An 18,200-nucleotide genomic window follows, 5' to 3' on the forward strand; every position below is an offset into this window, starting at 1 on the left:
AAATAGTGTTTTATATCACTAAAGAATTTCTTTCATTTTTGGTATGACAACCCTTTCTCGAGGAATCCACATACTAAGTAGTTTGCAAAGTCTGCAAACCATGGAATTTCACTATAATCGATTTGCAAGAGATATTCATCTGGAAAGTTATCTTGTATGGTTGATTCATTTAGAACTTCTAATTCAGAATTTTCAAGGCGAGAAAGATGATCAGCTACGAGATTTTCTGCTCCCTTTTTATCTCGAATTTCAATATCGAACTCTTGTAAGAGTAAGATCCAACAGATTAATCGTGGATTGACATCTTGTTTCTAAAATAGGTATCTAAGAGCAGAATGATCAGTATAGACCACCGTTTTAGCTAGAACGATATATGAACAAAATTTGTCAAAAGCAAAAACGATAGCAAGGAGTTCTTTTTCAGTAGTTGTGTAATTCGTTTGTGCTCCTTGTAACGTCTTACTAGCGTAATAAATAGGTTGAAATCGTTTTTCAATCCTTTGTCCTAAAACGGCTCTCATTGCAAAATCACTTGCATCGCACATGAGTTCAAATGGTAGATTCCAATTTGGAGTTATCATGATCGGTGCATTAGTGAGTTTTTCTTTAAGAATATTAAAAGATTTGATGCATTCATCCGAAAAGATGAATGGAGCATCTTTTTCAAGGAGTTTATTCATATGAGTGGTAATTTTAGAAAAATCTTTTATGAAACGTCGGTAAAAACCAGCATGCCCTAGAAAACTCCTAACTCCTCTAACATTGGTGGGATGTGGAAGTTTAGCAATTACATCTACTTTAGCTCTATCCACTTTAATTCCTTCACTTGAAATTTTATGACCAAGAACGATGCCTTCTTTAACCATGAAATGGCATTTCTCCCAATTAAGTACTAGATTTGATTTCTCGCATCTAATAAGAATTCGTTCAAGATTAACTAGACATGTTTCAAAAGTATCACCGAAGACTGAAAATTCATCCATGAAAACTTCCATGCATTCTTCTATCATGTCGTGAAAAATCGCCATCATGCACCTTTGAAAGGTTGCAGGTGCGTTGCAAAGTCCAAATGGCATGCGTTTGTAAGCAAAAGTACCATAAGGGCATGTGAAGGTGGTTTTCTCTTAGTCCTCAGGTGCGATTGGAATTTGAAAATATCCGGAGAAACCGTCAAGAAAACAATAGTAACTGTTCCCAGCTAACCTTTCCAACATTTGATCAATGAAAGGTAAGGGAAAGTGATCTTTTCTGGTGGCGTCATTTAATTTTCTATAATCAATACAGACACGCCATCCTGTTACAGTCCTAGTGGGAATAAGCTCATCTTTTTCATTTGTGATGACAGTGATGCCACCCTTCTTAGGTACGCATTGAACTGGGCTTACCCATGGACTATCAGAGATTGGATAAATTAAACATGCATCAAGCAGTTTAATAATTTCTTTCTTAACAACATCTTGCATATTAGGATTTAGTCTTCATTGGCATTGCACATATGTTTTATGACCTTCTTCTATAAGGATTTTATGTGTGCAATACGAAGAACTTATGCCTTTAATGTCATGAATCTTCCATGCAATAGCTGGTTTATGAGCTTTTAGCATAGAAATGAGCTGAGATTTTTCATTTTCCATAAGAGAAGACGAGATTATTACAGGTAATTCAGATTCACCATGCAAATAAGCGTATTCCAAATGGTTTGGAAGTGGCTTTAACTCTAATATCGGTGGTTCTTCTATCGATGATTTGTATCGATATCTGTCTTCCTCTTTTAGTACTTGAAGTTCTTCTGTTGTTGGTTCGTATTCATTAGCCATAAGTGCGGCTAACATTTCAGCTTCATCAATTGGTTCAGTTGCTTCTCCTAAAGAACATTCTCCTATTCCTTGTAATTCTGGAAATTCTTGTAACAATTCTTCTTGTGAATTTATGGTTTGAACATAATAACATGTATCATCTGCAGATTGCGGTTGTTGCATGGCTCTATCAACAGAAAAAGTAACACTCTTGTCCTCGATACTTAGGGATAGTTTCTTACCAAACACGTCTATTATTGCTTTAGCCGTGTTTAAGAATGGTCTTCCTAATATAAGAGGAACTCGAGAATCTTCTTCCATGTCCAGAATAACAAAGTCTACTGGAAATACTAAAGTACCAACTTTAACTAGCATGTTCTCCATTATCCCTCTAGTATATTTTATTGATCGATCGGCTAGTTGTATGCTTATTCGTATTGGTTTCAATTCTCTAAGGTCTAGTTTAGCGTATAATGAATATGGCATTAAATTTATACTAGCACCTAAGTCTGCCAATGCTTCTATTGAACTAAGACTACCCAGAAAACATGGAATTGTGAAGCTTCCTGGATCTGATAATTTTTCTGGTATCTTATTCAACAGCACTGCAGAACAATTAGCATTCATTGTAACAGCTGAGAGTTCTTCCATTTTCTTTCTATTTGTGATTAGATCTTTCAGGAATTTAGCATATCTTGACATTCCTGAAATTACATCAATGAAAGGAAGATTGACATTTATTTGTTTAAACATATCCAAGAATTTGGATTGCTCGGCTTCAAGTCTTTCTTTTTTCATTTTACTCGGGTAAGGAAGTGGTGGTTGGTATGGTTTAACATAAGGCTTTGCCTTAACTATGTTATCTACATTAACCTTTTCAGCTACCGGCTCTGTTTCCTTCTCTAACTCAGGTTGTGGTGCATGTGTAGTAGGAATAGAGTCATCAGAAATTACAAGTATTTCAGGTGATTTAAGTGTAATACCACTTCTTGTGGTAATGGCTTTAGCTGTTTCATTCCGGAGGTTAGCATTTGTATCGCTAGGTAGACTCCCTGGTTTTCTTTCACCTATCAACCTTGCTAGGTTACTTACTTCTTGTTCCAGATTTTGGATGGAAGCTTGTTGATTTCTAAATGCTTGAGTATTTTGTTCATTAGTTTGTTTCTGAGATGAAAAAAACTGCGTTTGAGATTCAACTAGCTTCGACATCATATCTTCTAAATTTGGCTTTTTATTATCGGTTTGATGTGCGCAGAGGTGTATATGAAATAGCTTATATTTTACTAGGAAAAACTATTAAATACGATACAATTTTACACAAGATATTTATTTATTTATAGAATGGATATACTTAAACCTTGCTACAACACTTATAAGCAGTGTACCTAATCGTACAGTAGTGTAGTTTTTAGTAAGTCCGGTTCGTTCCACAGGGAAAATCTTTAAACAAAGCTTAACGCTATATTAGTTTTAATTTATAAAAATACAAATATATTAATAAGTAATATTATTATTATAAAGGGGGTTTTTACCGTTTAATGACCGGTTTGTCGATTTTTAAAACTTTAGTCGCAGTTAAAACCTAATGTAAAATATTAAAAATAAATACAAGACTTAATTTAAAGCGTAAAGTAAATAATGATAATGAAATTGCGATAAATAAAAGTGCGATAAAATAAAATTGCGATAATTAAAAAATACGATAATTAAAAGTACAATTAAATAACAATAAATAAAAGTGCGATAATTAGAAGTGCAATTAAATATAAAATAAAGGAAATTAAATATGAAATAAAAGAATTATGCTTATTTAAACTTCCGTAATCATGATATTTTACGTGTTGATTTTAGTTTTATGCCCATGGGTTAATTGTCCTTTGTCCTGGATTATTTAATATGTCCGTCTAGTTTTTGTCCATAACAGTCCATCAGTCATAAATATAAAGTGCGAGTATCCTCGCACTACAAGAAAAATGCTCCTATAGGACCTTTTTTTTCTGGGACCTAGTAAAATATGGTCCTAAATGCTACTTACATAGGACCAGACGATATTTAAGGTCCTATTATGACATACACTTTAGAGTATGGTCCTATTATGAGGTACGCGTTTAGAGTAGGGTCCTATTATGAGATATGCTTTTAGAGTAGGTCCCATAATCATATATTTTTATAGGACAATTAAAAAGTAGATCCTAATAGACGATCTTATATGACATTTATTTGTTAGAGTCTCATTATGTGTTTATGTAATAGGACACTTAATATGAACGTCATATTAAATATATCTTTAGAGGCCAATTATTTTCGAGAGTCTTCTTAAACTGTAACATGTTAGGACTTTTGGTACTTATGTCCTATAAATTTATGTTATTAGGACACATTATATTATGGTTATATGACATGTACCTTTATAGGACGTTTATTTTTGTGAGTTGTGTAATGGTAGAACATAATAGGACTTAATATGACTGATTGATTTTTTTTTGTCCTAATTGTCATATGATTTCATAGGACACTCTAAGTGTGAACCAAAAGATAGTACTTTATAAGACTTTTAATGACATAGTGTAGTATTATATGTTAATTTAATAGAACACCTTATATAAAAGTCATATGAAATAATATTTCATAGGACATTTATTTTTCATACTCGTATTATAACATAAGCTAACAGGACATGTGATATTTATGTTGTATCATTGTAAATTTTTAGGATACTTTAATTATTTAATATTATGGAGGAGTTTTTGGGGTTCTAATTATCATATGATTTCATATAACACTTTAATTGTGAATCATCAATGGAACTTTATAAGACATATAACGATTTAGTGTCGCATTATGTGTTAATTTAATAGGACATTTTATAAAAAATTCATATGAAATAAACTATCATAGGACATTTATTTTTCATAGTCGTATTATATCGTAAGTTAACAGGACATGTGAAATATATGTCGTATCATTAAAAATTTTTAGGACACTTTGATTCTTTAATGTGACCGATGAGTTGTCTGGGTCCTAAATATCATATTATTTCATAGGACACTTTAATTATGAATCATAAAATAGAAATTTATAAGACATTTAACGGTTTAGTGTCGCATTATGTGTTTATTTAATAGGACACTTTTTAAAATAGTCTTATAAAATAAAATATCATACGACATTTAATTGTCATAGTTATATTATATCATCAGCTAATAGGACATTTGATATTTATGTCGTATCATTTTAAATTTTTAGGACACTTTGATTCTTTAATGTGACGGATGAGTTGTTGGGGTCCTAATTATCATATGGTCTAATATGACACTTTAATTGTGAATCATAACATGAAACTTTATAAGATATTTAATGATTTAGTGTTGCATTATGTGTTTATTTAATAGGACACTTTATAAAAAAGTCATATAAAATAAACTATCATATGACATTTATTTGTCATAGTCGTATTATATCATAAGCTAATAGGACATGTGATATTTATGTCATATCATTGTAAAATTTTCAGGACACGATGATTGTTTAATGCGACGGATGAGTTGTTGGGGTCCTAATTGTCATATCATTTCATAGGACATTTTAATTGTGAATTATAAAATGGAACTTTGTAAGACATTTTATGGTTTAGTGTCGAGTTATGTGTTTATTGAATAGGACACTTTATAAAAAAAAGTCATAAGAAATAAACTATCATAGGATATTTATTTGTCATAGTCGTATTAGATCATAAGGGAATAGGACATGTGATATTTATGTCGTATCATTGTCAATTTTTAAGACATTTTGATTCTTTAATGTGACGGATGAGTTGTTGAAGTCCTAAGTATCATATGATTTCATACGACACTTTAATTGTGAATCATAAAAGGGAACTTTATAAGACATTTAACTGTTTGATGTCGCATTATGTGTTAATTATATAAGACACCTTATATAAAAGTTATATAAAATATACTATCATATGACATTCATTTGTCCTAGTCGTATTAGATCGAAACATAATATGACACTTTATATTTAGGTCATATTAATCTAAGTTTTTTGTGTCTTAATTATTATAAAAAGGACTTATAAAAATTGAATTTGGTGATCTTATGAACATTGCTAGAATAATATGATTTTGTATTTGTAAATTTCCTTATCGGTGTCGTACTTAAAGAGATGACACATGAATCATAATATTTTGTATTCATTTTTAAGTAATTATATATAAGCTTAGTTCTTCGACTTATTTTTTATATTTTGTATGCAATTCTAATAATGTTTAAAACCATAAATGAACATGGAATAAAAAGTGTATTTTTAATAAAAGAAAAGCCATCCTTAGTTAATTATGAATTCGTCGTATTGTCTAAACAAGCTTTGATATTTGTCGATACATAGGTACATGTAATGATGTAAACCAATTTTATTAACTAACATAAAAATTACCGTTTCTATACTTGCCAATTGTTGCTCCTATAGAACAATATTCGGACATTGCTACTATGTCTCAGGTGCACACGTCTTGTTGCGTTTGTCAAGTAGCTAATGTTGCTTGTTGGGTCAACACAACCAATTGTCAACAATTGAGTCATAGCTAATACTTTCAATCTAAAGTGTAACAAATTCAACAAGTGGACTGGCCAATAAGACCCACAATCCAGCATAGTAAACAAAATATCCAAAAGATACTAGTTTCAAAGTATTGAAATACTTATCACACAGTACTGAAATTAACATAACAATCAAAGTACATAACCAAAAATAAACAAGAGTTCGATCTGCAACAAAAGAACACAAACCTAAATGAATAGCAGTTGATTACGACCCACTACCCACTGTAAGTACCTGAAGTTTCATCATTTAATGGAAGACGGGCAGGAAGACGTGCAACAGTTGATTTTGTGAATCTAGGGGCAGATGGACCAGCAGCATTACCAAATTGACGACTAGAGGAAGGACAAGGCGCACACGAATATCCAAGTTGTTGAAATAAAAAACGTGTCGCCTTATTCGTATAGCATAAATCATTTTCTAAATCGCTGAATCTGGGATATTATAAAGCTTCACTGTTGACAGTAGTACTTTCTTCCCTTGCAGCACTGACATTGCCACCGGAATAGTTTTGTTATCAACTAGGTCTAGGTTTGCCAAATGTACTTCATCAAAATAGGTTGTAGTTGCAACCTCTGTCGAAGCAAGTAGATCACCCTCAGTATTATCCCCTAAACCTAGAGCTAACTGGGTTATATAGGCCCACCACAAACATAAGCATTATGTTTTTTCCCCACACTCTTATATAGATACCGAACTAAACACTTAGCCAAGTTACACGGTGTATTATGAACAATATAATACATATACAGCATGTCAGATCGTGTAACGTTGTAAGTGCATGTAGCATGCTGATTTATCATTTCGGCAATTGCTTGATGCAGTGTCTTATAACATGGTTGAGTGATCGATGTGGATGACAAGTATGTTTGACAGTTCCCTGCTCCAAAAGTGGTCTAAAAATTCCGTGGTTCAACACCGGACGGCCAACCAGTCAAACCAATAATAAAATTTTGACTTTTGACTTCATCAGTGGTATACAAGTTCATAGCCAACACAAATTTGGAAAACGAAAGTTCATATTTTTTAACTTCCAAAGAAAAAAAAAATTCATATACGATAAATTAAAATCTGAATCTAATCATTTAACTTGAATAATAGTCAACTGGAATTAAACAAAAAAACTAGATGATTAGAATAGGTTAAAACAACTAGAACAACAAGAGCCTAAAAACAAAATAATAACAAATGAAATTACAAATCGTTGCAGGAGATACTATTAGTTGGAGGTGTAATCAACAATTAAGCATAAGTATATGAAGATGGATGTTGATTTCAACGGCTGGAGCGACGTTGTTCGAATACCAGATAACTAGAAACCGCAATTACTTATAAAGCGAACAAAGAGAATCCCCAACTTCTCAAACATATAATTTTGGATGAGTAATTTGGGGATGAATAATATGGGGTTAAAACGCGGTAATTTTTGGGAGATAATTTGAGCTTTTTGATCACAACTTCTTCCCCGATTAATCTAGTTTTTTTTTTCCGTCAAAGTCGATCGATACCCAAATGACTAAATCATCACTCTTTCTAAATAATTACTCTATCCGTTCCAAAATAATTGTCATGTTGGATATTTCAAAGTCAATTAATAAAGTTTTGACTTTAAATACTTATTGGTTTTGCAATAAAATATATGATGAAATTTATATGAATAGATTTATTTTCAAATTTATTTTCATTTGGTATAACTTTCATTTAATATTATATAACACAAAAAAGATATTTAAGGTCAAACTTGAAGAAGAAAAAAAATTCAAAAAGTCAAAACATGACAATTATTTTGGAACAGAGAAAGTAATAATTCTTCCCTAATCAAAATATGGGACGCAATTTATTATTGAAAACTACTCCCTCATTCTCATATCAATAGTGCAATATTCTATTTTGTATATCTCAAATTAATAGTTCACTTCTATAAATAAAAAAGAATAAGAAACATAAATTCTATTATGCCCATAATGTATGTGAATATAATTAAAGGATAAAGAATAGATTAAGGTAAAACTGAAAAATAAACAGAAAGTACAGTGGTTTTATGACATTTTCTTAAACTATGTGTTTTTTGTCTCAGAACTATTAATATGGGATAGAGAGTGTAATTGCTTACTTTTATAATTGATACACTCACATTTCATATATATACTCATATATTCATATACTTCCTCCGTCCCATATTGATAATCTAGTATTTCATTTTGATTGTTTCCTAATTAATAGTCTACTTTCATATATAGATAATAAATAATAATAATAATACTAAGGTAAAGTTCTATTATACTATTAATGTATCTGGATAGGATTAAAAAATAAAAAGTAGGTAAAATTAGAAAATAAACAAATACAATACTTTTATCTTAAACTGTGTATTTTTTGTTTGTGGACTATTAATATGAAACTGAAAAATAAACAGAAAATGCATATTTTTATGACATTTCTTTAAACTGTGTATTTTGTATATGTGGACTATTAATATGGGACGGAGGGCATATTCATATTCATATATAATTAAAATAAAAAGTTAGTTATTTTACACCTTTAATTATATATTTAAAATAAAAAGATACATAAATATTAAATAAAATTTAAACTATAAAATTAACAAAAATATAGTAATAGTATGTTTTAAAGTATGTCTTTTTTGAACGAACAATTACAATAAAACGAAGAAAGTACTATAGGAATCGTAACTAATTAAAATCATTCTCGATCATCCTATTACTAGCCGAGATGTCGGAGAGTTAATTCATCGAAATTTGTGTGTTTAAACCACCCAAAAAATCTGACTCGTCCAAAATAAGTTTGTAGATGTGCTTTACACCCGAAGTCTCAACAAAAGCAAAGAATGACCCAACATGATAAAGCCAACTAAATACTTAGCCACTTTCAAGACAGTCCCAAGACGCCACCAACATAACATTTTCCATCGAAGCATACTTTATCACGAAACCCCATATGTCAATCCATGGACAACGGCTAGTGCCACGTGGACCAATCAGCAAGAGACACACAAAATTGGCCTTTTTTTTCGTTGCAACTCCAACTAACACTCGTTAGTGACGAAAACTGACGCCGCGTTAACGGCCATCAGTTTTCGTCAGTTTGTGCCATGTGGAACTGATGGTGCAAACGGACGCCTGGTTGGAGGTGGTCTTAGTGTATCTAATTAGGGTAATTCAATGGCTAAGATTAAAAATTATGTTCAAGGATATCTCAATAGGTCTTTAAAAAAAACAACAGTCGACATCGAATACTCTTATTTGTCACGCGCACACACCCTTTTGGGAGGAAACCCGAATCATATTGCAAGAACCATATCCTTAAACCATCCCAAGGGCCATCGGACCGGATTTGAATCCTGAATAAATCTAGGAGTAAACCTCCTTCAAGTCAATCTGGAATTTTATATTCCAGGCATATTGATTAATAGGTCTTTTATTTGAATATCTAGTATAAATAGATAGATTCTAGCGTTACCACTCAAATATTTAAATATTCTATAATGATGATTAGTCTTTATTTCATAAAATTGAAAAATTGATTGATTAAACAAAGTTATACTTCGTATATTGTAAAAATGATTAACATATTAGATTATAAATAAGTAATCAAGTAATAATATGGATCCACATTTTATTTTATTAAACGACCTAGGACAAACTTATGTGATTATGAAGTACTAAAACAATTTTCGGCAACGTAAATTATATTTGATTTTTAATACAATTTATTAATTGTGTGTCCAAAATCATGTTAAAAAAACCCGAAATTGATAAATCCGACTGAAATCCAAAAACGAAACCGGATTCGAATACCCGATCCGGACCCGACTAAGCTAATCGGATCTGAATTTCCGATTTGAAAACGCTTACCCGAAACGGGTCCTAATTTTTTACACCGGATCCGAATACCCGAATCAGAACAGAATCCGAACCGGAATCGAATATCCGAATATCAATCTGAAATCGATCGAAAACTACTATAACTTAATAGGACGCCCTATTATTATGTCATAATAAGCTTGATATATATCATTATATTAGGACTTTTTTTCATGGTACTAAAGTAACATCTTATTTTGATATATTAGGACTTATTTCTTGGTTTTAAAGTTTAATAATATTTTTTATTTTATGATTTTTTTTAGTGGTACTAACCTTGAAAATCATTGTATTAGGACCCTTTTATGTGGTACTAAAGTAACATATCTTTATATATTAGGACCAATTTTGTGGTTTTAAGGTTTTTGAGATAATTATATTAGGACTTTTTTAGTGATACTAATTTTAAAACTCCTTATATTATGACCCATTTTTTGGTTTTAAGGTGTGAAATATTTTTATTAGGACATTTTTTAGTGGTACTAACCTTAATAATAATTATATTAGGACCCTTTATGTTGTACTAACGTATCATATCTTTATATATTAGGACCTATTTTGTGGTTATAACGTTTCAAATATTTATATTAGGACTTCTTTTAGTGGTTCTATCCTTAAAAATCATTGTATTAGGACCCTTTATGTGGTACTAAAGTAAAATATGTGCATATTAGGACTTTTTCCTTTGGTACCAAACTAGTGTATCGTTAGATTAGGACATTGTTTATTGGTACTAATGTATTATTTTTTTACAATAGGACCATTATTTTCGTCTTTACGAATTATAACTTTTTATTAGGACACTTTTGTTGGTACTTATATCATATATTTTTACTTTTTGGGACCCCTTGTGTATGTCTCATTTTCAAAAAGTGACTCCTAATATGTATTTTAAGGACCTTTCTTTATGGTTGTTAATTATACTATAGGACCTGATCATTGGTTTCATAATCTTATTACCTTTTAGGACACTTTTTAATTTCAATACTTTATACGACTGCGTTAGATACAACCCCCATTGGTAGGTCCTATCAAGCCCAAAGGTCTTATAAAGTGGCTTTATATGACCAAATTGGGGGTCCTATAGGAGCATTTTTCTTGTAGTGTCGTCAAATTATCCTTATACCCGAAGTTAAATATTCCAACTAATTGGGGACTTAAACTGTAACAAGGTTTTAATACTTTGTTTAATAATTACACCAGGATATCGACTGAGTGTAACCCAAGGTTTTAATACTTTGTTATCAATTATGCCAAGTATCCTTATACATAATTTCACCCCTGTTTTAATAATTCTAGTGACTATTAATCCATTCCCGTGTCCGGTTAAATGAACGATTATTCGTACATATAAATACCCCGCCCATCGTGTCCGATCGAGTGTATATGGTTATTTATGGGTACGTCCAATTGTAAATCTTTATATTAAAATTAACAAACTATCATTTAGTTAAACAAATATAAAGCCCATTAATAGCCCATAGTCTAATTTTCACAAGTGTCGTTCTTTTGTCCAAACCCCAATTATGGTACAAAACCCAATTACCCAATTTTAGTAATTAGCCCAACATCATGATTACTTCGGTATTAAATAAGCATAATAATAACTTAGCTACGAGACATTAAATTAAAAAGGTTGAACATAACTTACAATGATTAAAAATAGCGTAGCGTTACACGGACAGAATTTCGACTTACACCCTTACAATATTCGCTAACATACCCTTATTATTGGAAATTAAAATTAAAATATAAATTATATATATATATTTACGTATATAGAGAGATAGATAGAATTAGGATATATAAAACGTTCAGAATGCATTGCCTTTTATAGGCATTTTCGAATTTGGTTGCTCCGCGAGTCGCGACACTCTTGCTCTTCAAACTCCGCAAGTCGCGGAGTTCGTAAATCTAGCTCACACAAGTTTGGATCCTAGTCTGCCGACGGATTTTAATAATATAAATATAATATAAATATATAATTTATATAATTAATTATATATTATATTATATTTATATACATAATTAATTTGTAACTTTCGGTCCGTTGCGTCGAGCGTTGAGAGTTGACTCATGGCCCGGTTCCGGATTTTCGAACGTCCTTGCGTACAATTTAATATCTTGCACTTTGCGTTTTGAATCTTGTACTCTTGTAATTTCGAGACGTTTCTTATCAATAATTGGAACCTCTTTGATTGTATTTTGTACTTTTGAGCTTTTTGGTCGTTTGCATCTTCAATTCATCGAATCTGTCTTTTGTCTTCACCTTTTATTATTTAAACGAATATCACTTGTAAATAGAACAATTGCAACTAAAAGCTTGTCTTTCTTGAGGGATAATGCTATGAAATATATGTTTGTTTTTAGCATTATCAAATATTCCCACACTTGAGCGTTGCTGTCCTCAAGCAATATAGTCTTGAAATACTAGAATCACTTCTTTATTCTTCACACTTTGTACATCAGTGATTTCTTTACGGCGGTATAAATAATGGTAGTAACGATGTGGTTTACAGTCCCACATGACTATAAAATTTAGATCCATTAAGGAAATTAGATCTTTATGAAAAAATTTGATCTTTTGAAAATTAAATCTAGTTTTTACCCTAGATAAATTTTCCGGAATAACCCTTCACCGGTGTTTGCAAAATATTTTTGTGGGTTTGGTGGGTTTCAGATTTGAAAATTTTAGCTCAAAACTTGTGGTTTTGTGTCACCCATTTGCTAACCTTGTATTAGGAAAGCAACACGTCCAGTATACTTGCTCCGTATATTACCTTTCGGTAAACTACCGTCCGGTTGTAAAGGAAAGCGTTGAACAAGCAACTGTTAAGGCAATGTCCCCTGACATGCTTTTAATTATGGTCTATAACGTGTCGGATGCAATTACTATCCTTGGTAGGAGCAATAGTAAAGCTCACCCTATAGTTTTTCGGTCTGGCACAAGGTCCTGTCTTTGACCATACTATGTAAGTCGACGTCCAAGATTTCCTCGAGATTTTTTTCGAGATGTCGAGATCTCCGAAAAAATGTTCAAACGAGATTTCTCCGAGATCCGAGATCTCCAACCTTACACACGGGTTCTCGGTATCGATATCATTTTCATTTGCATTTAGATTTACTTCTCTTGCACGGTAGTTCGGTTATGGTCTAATGTTATGGTGGTGGTTCGATAGTCAGAGTAGCTCGATTCATTTACACCGTAAAAGTAAACTAAATACAAAACAAGACCTACAACAATGGTCGGCAACAAAATACGCACTAGAACACCACCAAACCACGAATTTTACACGAAGAGACATCACCGAAATCATAACCATTCATAAAGTTTATGAGTTTCTTCGAAACTCAAAACACCAAATTAACCACCAACCACCACCTCAACACCCATCACTACTCACTACTACCCATCAATACCACCACCCACCACCACCACCTCCACCCCCCACGACCATCACCACCCACCAACACCCACAAACACCCACCACTAACGTCACCCATCACTATCACCCCCACATACAACCATCACCATCCACCACCAACATTACCTACCACCATCGTAACCCATCACCACCACCGCCTACCCACCCACCACCACCGCTACCTACCAGACCACTCCACCACACACTACCACCACCCACCAACAGCCACTGCTCAATTTATCAATGAATTAGTAATTTTAAAAATCGGGTGGTGTACACTACTTATTATCAAATGAATATCAAATATCATGATAAAATGAAGATGTTTTTGCGACAACACAAAATGTGTCAGGTAGACCTTAAATCCTCAATACTAAGATATTAACTTTAAATTGACATCAATACATTAGTGACTATTTGGGATCCAAAAATTCCTCTTACATTTTTAACAATATAGGCGGTAGTTGACAAAAATATATACTATATATTTTTTTTATTTTTTTATATAATTTTTTTTTATATTTTAGTGTTATTATAGAGATAAATAAATAAATAATAAATAATACTACGTATATGTTTTTTTTCATATAGTTATACAGTAATAGACGGATACAATCACACATAAAAAAATGGGAGTATAAAATATTGTTATGATCCTATATCGGATAGGGTGCACAGCAAAAGATAGTTTACAAAGATGGACTTTCCATCCTCCATCAAGTTAGGTTTTGAGAGTGAATTCTATATTTAGTTTTGTAGCTTGATTACGGACATAGTATAGATGGGTTCGTAGCAAATTTGAATAAAGTGAATGTTTTGAGATGCTCAAAACTTATTCAAATAGAAAAAATTCAAAAGTCAAAAACAAAAAAAAATTCCTAAAATTTTATCCCGCCTTATGCCAAAATTTTAAATCCCCAAAAAATTCTACCAATTTCCTCTTTACACGCATCTTTCTTTTCCCACTTCAACCCACCAGGCCACCAAGTCTAGGGTATTTTTTTTCGCTTCTCTCCTCTTCCAAAACAAAACCATCGTTTCCAATCCTAAATTCGGGCGTACTGATTTGTTAAGGTTTGATTGTATACATGAATTGATTTTCTACTTGCGTATGGCTTCAATTCGTCGTCGATGAATGGGGATTTAGGGTTTTACCCTTTCTCGTTGAATCGGCAGGATATGTAGAAATTTGCATTAAAACCTAATGGAAACTTCACGATTAAGCATATCTCCAGCCTTCTTGATCGTCATTTGGCCGATTCATCACCTGGTCTTAACATCTGCAAGTTGATTAGGTGGATCCCAAAAAAGGTAAATTTATTTATTTGGCGTCCAAACATGAATCGAATTCCTACTAGATCTAATATGGTTGATCGTGGAATTGCAATTCCTAGAATTTTCCTTTATTTTTGTTTTATAGAAACTTAAAATTTGGATAGGTTGCGGTGCTTTGGGTACTAACTAAAACCATGATCAGATTTTCATCAAGTTTAGACGCCAACTTACACCAAGGTAAAATGAGTCAGTTTTATTTGGTAAATGATTTCCTCAAATGGGTTAGTTTCTTTTGGTCAATTTTGATTGAAAAGTCTTGAGATATGTCATCAAGACTAGATTTTTATTGGTTTTGGTTAGGAAAACATATTTTTATATAAGATTTCTGATCCCGGTAATATTCGTTTGGTCAAAGTTGTCTAAAAGGAAGAAATTATGAAGTCAAGGTTTATATTATGTGTTTGTTTTTCTATTTACTAGACTAGATAATTACAGAGATACATATGAATGTGTAACTGGTGACCATGACTGCTACTGGTGGAAAGCATCGTGAACAGGTTATTCGAGTTTCATTTTATATACCTTTCATCTTAAATTTGTTATTGTTTTTTGCAGTTGATAGATTAAGTACTTATTTCACTAGGCTACTCCTTTTATGTATCAACATCAACTAATTAAAAACATCATCAGCCATTTGATATGAATTCATCTATGATATTAGAAGACTAACGATATACTCTATTATCTAATAGATGATTGTACAGAAATGTGACTTGGAAATTAGTTCCTGAAAGTAAATTAAAATTTTGTTATAATGTCTGCTTGATGGATCTACACATTATTTACATTGGATATCCAGTTAAGATTGGTAGCTTGACAACCGGTGACAGCAGTTTGGTCATCAGACTAATCAATTTTTTTTTTTATATTTCCAGTTAAGATTGGTAGCTTGACAACTGGTCGGGAAGCTCGTCGTATAGATAATGTTTAACTGAAGTCTGAAAATTGTGAACTTGTTGAAAATTCAGAGCTAACGGCCCCGTTGACAGAGAGGAATAATTCAAATGATGGTTCGTCTGTTCAATCTTTGATAACACCATCCGTTGTACCCAATGGTGCTCAACATCTAAAGGTATATTTCTATTTAGTAGGTTAATGGTTTTTCTATCCTTTTAGGATTCATAAAATATCGGTTGAAAAAAAAAACAGAATTTAGGTTGGAGGCGAAGTTTATTTAAAAAGCATTATAAACCGTACCGAGAAGGTAGCAAGCGGATGGGGGTATACAGACTGGACGGTAAAAAGAGTTAACTTTAGCTCTTGTGTACTCCTTTTTTGGATGGAACATCTGAATGTCTTTCTTTTTTAATGGAAGTATTAAAATCTTTATTCATTTCAGTTCTTACATGAATAGATAGATTGTACATGTATTTTGGTAAAGTCGAGTCTCATTTTTTTAACTGTTGTTCACTTGTTTGTAAGGCCTTGGATGCAAAAGCTATCATATTCAAGAAAAAGAAAAGAAAGAATATAGCCGAACAAAAGGTCATAGACAGGTAAAGTCACATAAATTTGCAAGTTTTAGTTAGTTAAAGTTGAAAATAGGTGTGGATATATCAACCTTGATAATTGTATATATTAGTTTGAGTTTTAGTAAACCAGAGTGATGTAATTGTATTCTGTCCATCAAACAGACACAAAGCAAATGGGGGGTACAAATTTTTCTTTCTCTAGTGTGTCAAATAAATAGTAGAGTACATATTTACAAACTTTTCTGTCTCTAGTGTGTCAAATAAATAAATATACATATCCGTATGCCTACCACAAATTTATGATAATATATTAATTAATTGTTATAATATGCAACTTTATGGTTATAAATATATGTTTGGTTTATTTGTAGGTGGTACTGATGAATTGATAAAGATACTTGTTGATCCAAGACGTTTGGCGTTGCTTTTTTATTATTTTTAATTTCATTGTCAAATGCTACTCTATTTCTTTTTATGTTTGGATTATTTAAAAATATTTTATGTTCGGTGATTTTCATGTTTATGAGAATATTTTTGGGAATTATAATTATGTTTTATTTCATATTTGATTTTTAATACAATTTATTAATTGTGTGTCCAAAATCATGTTAAAAAAACCCGAAATTGATAAATCCGACTGAAATCCAAAAACGAAACCGGATTCGAATACCCGATCCGGACCCGACTAAGCTAATCGGATCTGAATTTCCGATTTGAAAACGCTTACCCGAAACGGGTCCGAATTTTCTACACCGGATCCGAATACCCGAATCAGAACAGAATCCGAACCGGAATCGAATATCCGAATATCAATCTGAAATCGATCGAAAACTACTATAACTTAATAGGACGCCCTATTATTATGTCATAATAAGCTTGATATATATCATTATATTAGGACTTTTTTTCATGGTACTAAAGTAACATCTTATTTTGATATATTAGGACTTATTTCTTGGTTTTAAAGTTTAATAATATTTTTTATTTTAGGATTTTTTTTAGTGGTACTAACCTTGAAAATCATTGTATTAGGACCCTTTTATGTGGTACTAAAGTAACATATCTTTATATATTAGGACCAATTTTGTGATTTTAAGGTTTTTGAGATAATTATATTAGGACTTTTTTAGTGGTACTAATTTTAAAACTCCTTATATTATGACCCATTTTTTGGTTTTAAGGTGTGAAATATTTTTATTAGGACATTTTTTAGTGGTACTAACCTTAATAATAATTATATTAGGACCCTTTATGTTGTACTAACGTATCATATCTTTATATATTAGGACCTATTTTGTGGTTATAACGTTTCAAATATTTATATTAGGACTTCTTTTAGTGGTTCTATCCTTAAAAATCATTGTATTAGGACCCTTTATGTGGTACTAAAGTAAAATATGTGCATATTAGGACTTTTTCCTTTGGTACCAAACTAGTGTATCGTTAGATTAGGACATTGTTTATTGGTACTAATGTATTATTTTTTTACAATAGGACCATTATTTTCGTCTTTACGAATTATAACTTTTTATTAGGACACTTTTGTTGGTACTTATATCATATATTTTTACTTTTTGGGACCCCTTGTGTATGTCTCATTTTCAAAAAGTGACTCCTAATATGTATTTTAAGGACCTTTCTTTATGGTTGTTAATTATACTATAGTACCTGATCATTGGTTTCATA

Source organism: Rutidosis leptorrhynchoides, chromosome 1 (genome assembly GCF_046630445.1).
Source record: "Rutidosis leptorrhynchoides isolate AG116_Rl617_1_P2 chromosome 1, CSIRO_AGI_Rlap_v1, whole genome shotgun sequence".
Lineage (NCBI taxonomy): Eukaryota > Viridiplantae > Streptophyta > Magnoliopsida > Asterales > Asteraceae > Rutidosis > Rutidosis leptorrhynchoides.